Source organism: Cynoglossus semilaevis, chromosome Z (assembly GCF_000523025.1).
Source record: "Cynoglossus semilaevis isolate Cse_v1.0 chromosome Z, Cse_v1.0, whole genome shotgun sequence".
Taxonomy (NCBI): domain Eukaryota; kingdom Metazoa; phylum Chordata; class Actinopteri; order Pleuronectiformes; family Cynoglossidae; genus Cynoglossus; species Cynoglossus semilaevis.
This window is the reverse complement of record NC_024328.1, coordinates 17491203-17497111: the sequence shown is the minus strand read 5'-3', so window position 1 is coordinate 17497111 and position 5909 is coordinate 17491203. Positions and strand designations below refer to the sequence as shown.

General features: G+C 41.6%; 1 long non-coding RNA gene across 1 annotated transcript in view; it reads left to right on the top strand.

The window, feature by feature from the left end:
* Positions 1–4348: 4348 nt before the first annotated feature.
* The window catches only part of LOC112486486 (uncharacterized), a 4355-nt gene continuing 2794 nt past the window's right edge, over positions 4349–5909 (top strand). Inside the window, exon 1 of the long non-coding RNA XR_003048942.1 lies at positions 4349–4413. This is a non-coding gene — a long non-coding RNA (uncharacterized LOC112486486). The remainder of the gene's footprint in view (positions 4414–5909) is intronic.

The window sequence follows — 5909 nt, the reverse complement described above, 5'->3', positions numbered from 1 at the left end:
CCTGTAGTCGTTTGGGCTGTCCACTGCTGACTTTTTCGGGATGGGGATGATGGTGGAGGTTTTGAGGCAGGGTGGGACAATGGACAGTGATAGGGACAGGTTGAAGATATTAGTGAAGACTCCGCTCAGCTGGTCAGCGCATGCTCTGAGTACCTTGCCTATAGTTCAAAGTGTTATAATATTATTATTGTTTACTTACTTTCTGCTAGACCAGAGGTCTCCAACCTTTGGTTCCTGGTCCAGATGCAGCTCTGACAGATTATGTTTGTGAATTAAATCAAATATACCCACACACTTGACTTGATAGGACTGTGGATTTGAACAAAAGTTTTCATTCTAATATTACAAACTTCCCACTCTATCAAATTGTATTAGAGCTAGGCCTAGACTTCAACACACATATATATATATAAACTATTTTTACCTCCTGCATTTGAGTCTTTTCCTGCTTGTCTGTCAAAAACAATAAATGATGCATAAGGCTTGTGAGCCACAGATTGGCCATACCTGGGTTAGAGCATTAAAGAGAATTATTGAGAATCCTGCAAATTTTTGAACATGATAACACTTATCAATGATCCTTCCATGAACAGTGCGCCACCACTGGTCCACGGTACAGTACCTGATTTACATGATCCATCATTTAATTCCTCACTCACATTTTTACTTCTGGATTTCTGGGAAAAAAATTAAAATATGGTTCCATGTTCTTTAATTCTTCCCTGATCAGCCACTGCTTTGTGCTGCTCCATTCCTTCCGCTTCCTCTCCAATTGTGCTTCCTCCCCTCTGTGCAACAGATCTCACTCCGCAGGTCTTTTGTATCTGAAAGTGTGTCAGAATCTCTTTATTGTCATATGCACCAGGGAAGGTGATACGAAATTTAGTTTTGTTCGACCCGTTCCAAGAAAAAAACATGAATAGACAATAAAAACAATACAAATAATTGACAAGGGGGGACAGGAACAGGAAGGCCAGGACGCAGCCCGTGGTCAGCGCACCCTTATATTAGATGAAAAACAACTGAAAAACGATAGGGAAGGAGGAGGAGGGGAAAAAAGACAACTGGCTCTGGGCACTTTTTTCAACAAGATATCATTGAAGGGCCACATTAACATCTTTGAGGCAGGCGGTATCAGCACCAACACAGGAGCAGCTGCAGCACATTGATCCTATGTGGCAGCAGTGACACGGACCATGTACTGGAGAGGAAAATGTTGCAGGAATCCTTTCTTCATTTTCATGCATTGTTCTCATGAAATTTCTCCTCTTCAGATATCCTCAGGTTATTCAATAAAGTGTTTTAAAAAATATCATGAGCCAATGAAGATAGTAGATTGTTTTGGGACAGGGCGACGCTGGAATCTTCTGTCTGCCCTTGAGTGTCTGTCTCTGAGTCTCCCGGTGGCTTGCTTCAATATGTCCGAATTTGGTGGCCAGATTCAGCCGAGCCGAGCTGCCAGCTTCTCCAAGTGGGTATCCAGTATGCGAGAGCGCTCAAAAACCGCATCCATTTTGCGGTTGAGCTCGCAAATCGCTTGAGTCTGAGTGTTGGCGGCCCTGCCCCATCCGTTAGTCAGGGCGATGAGCTTGTCGATTGCCAATTGTAGCATAATCTTTTTTTCACGATGGAACAGGAAGGTGCCCAGGCCAATCAGCAGAAAACCTGCCATCATAAATCCAAATAGGTACAAATCTTCCACATCCTCCACGGAAAGCGCGGACAGGCACACGATCCTCCATCTCTCCCAGGAGTCCAACGTGTAGCCGGCCGGGAAGGTTCCGTCAGGGCAGCCGGGTTCTCCTTTACCCATTTTCATGGTTGGTTGAGAAAATTTGATCAATTGCGTTGAGAGACCAGTTGACCAGATCCATCATTTTGGTTTTGGAGGAAAATGCAGAGAGAGGCTCCGAGATAGTTTGACAGAGACGGTACAAGACATAGAGCAGTAGCAGGGCAGATAAGGGCAGGAAGGGAGGAAGGGAGCAAGGGAAAAAGCGTCCGCCTTCTTCGAGAGCAAGTGTGTCATCATTTTCTCAATGCATCTGTCCACTGTTGAATCCTTTGTTCTTCTCTCCACTCTTAGCCGTACTCCTGATATTTCTCTGTATTTCTCAGTACATTTGAAAGCATCAGCATGGGCTCAGGACAAGCTCCACCACCAGGATATTCACTGGAAAAGACATTTAAAAAAAGGATAAGGAGAAAATAGGATTTTCTTTTCTGCCCTGGCCCCTTGTGTATATCACTGTATGACGTATGCCTCCGCTATGCTTGCCCTTTAGTTCCAGTGCATGATGGAACAAGACTTTATGGGAACTGGTGACGTACCCATAGGTCAAAACGTCATAAACAGAGAACCCTCTATAGCACTTCTTGTAATGTGTACATAACACACACAGATAAGGAGATAAATGATCTCATTTCAAACGCGGTTCATAAGAAAAAATGTGCATGATAACTTTTGAGAAGTAGTAATAAATGAAAAATCCATTCCAAATGTCTTCAATGATGTCAGAGCTCATCAGTTATGATGTTTAATAATTTAGTTCTGCCGCCAGTTAAATACTAGTGGTCTCATGTTAAACTCCAAAAAGAAACACTGGGAATATGGCTGTAAATGAAACCTGTCTTAAAGGCAACTTAAAGGTAACAGTAACAGTGGTGTGAAGATGGAGATCAGAGACAGTTAAATCCGCTCTATCCTGTTTGCCTGCATCTTGAAGCATTATTTTCCCAGCGTCTAATTTTTTCTCCATATAAAAGCCAACTGTGTTGTGATTCGCTGCTCTTGTGGAGATACAGATGTTTGCTGTCAAGAGATTAGAAGCAATAAACAGGCAAGCAAGGCATTAGATTATATGTGACTGTGAATGTGTATGGAAAGGTGTGTGTGTGTGTGTGTGTGTTGCGTTCACAGGCTGACCTCACTTACTGTATGTAAGTGTGACTGTAAAGCTACATGAGCTGCTTGTAGTGTGTCAAGGGCAGAGATCAGAAAACAGGTTGAGACAAAACAGCGTCGTACACAAATGTGAGGTCCTGAAGTTTAGCAGGTTTGTCGTGTTTAGCTCCAATTTATTATTTATTATTATTTCGCACATCTGTTGTCATTGAGCTGTTCATGCAACAAATCAAAATGTAACACTGCCCTGCAGATCCTTTCCTGCAGTCAACAAACAACTCTCTTCCATCTGTCTCTAAAAGAATACTTGTAAAATCTCCATTACTGACAATATCACTTTTCAGACAGCTTTTGCTAAAGAGTTTGATTTAAAATAAACATAATAATTGCTGGAGAGAACTAATTTTCAGAAGTTACTTATTTTAAAATACCTATAACTGTACTGCGGGATTCTCTTCTGTGTGTTCCCTCTCTTAAGGTCAGACCATAAACTACTACCAGCTCCAGGTTACTGATCATTAGAGTTGAGAATCAATATATAGATATAAAAATAATAGAAACCCTAACAGGTGTTCCAGGCTGCTCCTGGTGAAAAAACAAAGTAAAAACAAATCTGTTAAAGAAGTGGCACAAAATTACAAAAGAAAAGAAAAAGGAAAAAGAAAAGAACTGTGAAAATGTTCAGCGCTCACTGGGGACCAGTACAATTATCTTCACTGTTCATTCATTATACTATTTTTCGTGGATATAAAGCAGTGGAAATAAATAAATACCCAAATGTGGCTTACACTGGACATCATTGAAGAGTGTGTATACAGAGCGGAAAGTTTTAAGCTGTGTACAGTCAAAAGAAAAACTCTATAACCATGCCACAAATTAAATGGACCTGTTTTTAGGTTGGCCTTTGGGATCTTTGGGATCTAATATTCTAATTTGTGACAAATCACCTTTTTTTGCTCATTTGCCTCTTCAAACCTGCTCTGATTTGTTGCTCAAAACTGGGCTTTAAAAAAAAAAAAACGATATACATTTTCATTGTACAGTCTCGTTGGTCTGTTACCCAGGCTGCCTCTGTGCATTCTCTCTCTCTTTTACTTCCCTTTTGTCCTCTCCTCAATTTTTCCACTGGTCAAGTTAATGGGTCTTTAACCCTGTGTCAATGAGCTGGGGTCTTTGGTGTGATTGCCCACACCGCAACTATTCCCTTTCCAATTAGGCAGCGATGCAGGCCAGGAGACCATTTTCTGTGTGTGTGTGTGTGCGTGTGTGTGAGTGAGTGTGTGTGTGTGTTGGGGCATGTTCAGGAGTGTGTGTTTGTGCAGGGAGGAGATCCTCCAAACATGGCCTGAGGTGTCCGTGATAAGCACCATTATTGTCGTTAATGACAAAGATATTGGGTTACAGATGCAGTCACATGCATGGGCGCGAGTGCACACACACACTGTGACGACCCCGTCCTCTTTTCTGGTCATTTCTTGGTGTGTCTGTTTTCTTTTAGGTTTTTCCAGGTAGATGGGTGGAGCTACTAATTGGATGTGCACCTGGAAGGCTGGGCCCAGGTTATTTAACTGGCTCCTCCTTCTCATTCTTTCTCTCTCCGACCATTTCTCAGAGCACCTGCTTCCTGTTTGGTTTGTGATATTTGGTTAGAAAATAAATATTTTTGTTTTAAGTTACTTAAAAGTGTGTGGTCTCCCATTTTTGTCTTGCTCTCTGAGCCAGGGCTATGACATGGTACTGTGAGAAACATCTTAATCCCACACAGGAACATTGACCTGTGATCTTCTGGACCTACCTGGGTTGCTGACATGCTCCAGGTGACCCAGAGTTGTCTGTTTGGTGATCCTGTAGACCAGTTCTCCCGGTTCACTGTCCTGGTCACTGGCAGACAGCTGCAGCGTGGTCAGCTTCTTCACCGTGTTCTCATCCAGTACCAGACCTTTGTTCACCACCACAGACGGAGGAAGTCGGTCCTCTGCAGAAAGCACACCAAGAAAATGATTACTTTAATGATTACTATAAATATAGCGAGATGATTCTTTATACCTGGAGATAAAATGCCAGTGAAAAAGACAGATTAAAAACTGATGTGTGAGGACAGGAGGAGCAGCTGGAGCTCCAGGAGTGAGAAAGAACACCTGTAAAGAACATTACCAGAAAATGAGGAGAGAAAGAGTGGCAGTCACCAAATAGATGCGATAAAATAGTGGAAGGTCAGAGCTAAGTATGGCAGGAGGAGACATGGGGTAAAAAGTTGGCAGACAGAATCAAGATGCTGAGTTGAACAAAAAAAAAAAAGAAAAAAAGAAGCCATTTTCAACAATAAACAACAACAACATCAGCTTCTGAGGCAGACACACATTTTAGACACTTAATTTACCAACCGAGACAAACTTTAGGACACAAACAAACAAGTGTTTTTATCCACAATTTGCATATCCTGCAGAAAAGTGGAGTTTATAAAAAATACTCCCTGTCACTCAACAAAGTGCAAAGGGACACTCAGTGATTTCAGATCGCCTAGGAACAGATACTGCTGATTCAGTGCTGCCAACATAAATAAGTGTGAACTGGTTTTGTGATGGGGAATTTATTCCTGTAAAACCAATGATTTGCTGCATGGAATTTGATGCAAGAGAGCGCATGACTGGCAAAATGTGTAAGTATTCAAATACAGATGTAGACATAGACTTCAGGATATAATAGACGTAAGGTTGTGTACATCATGCTCAGTTTACTTCTAACAGTTGGGGCACTAACATGTCTGGCAGAGCTAAGTGAACCTTATTGCATTAATCAAGATCACATTCAATAATAATGAACCTTCACCTGTATAAAAATAAACAACACATGGTTTGTTTACCAATAAAAACCTTTGTTCTAAATTTAAGCTATTTTTTGTTTCTACAACACAATTTGGATTCAGTGTGTGTGTGTTCCAGAGATACATGGGAGCAGTAATTGCCTCCTTTCTCCTGTGTCTCTTTTCATTTGATCTCAGCAG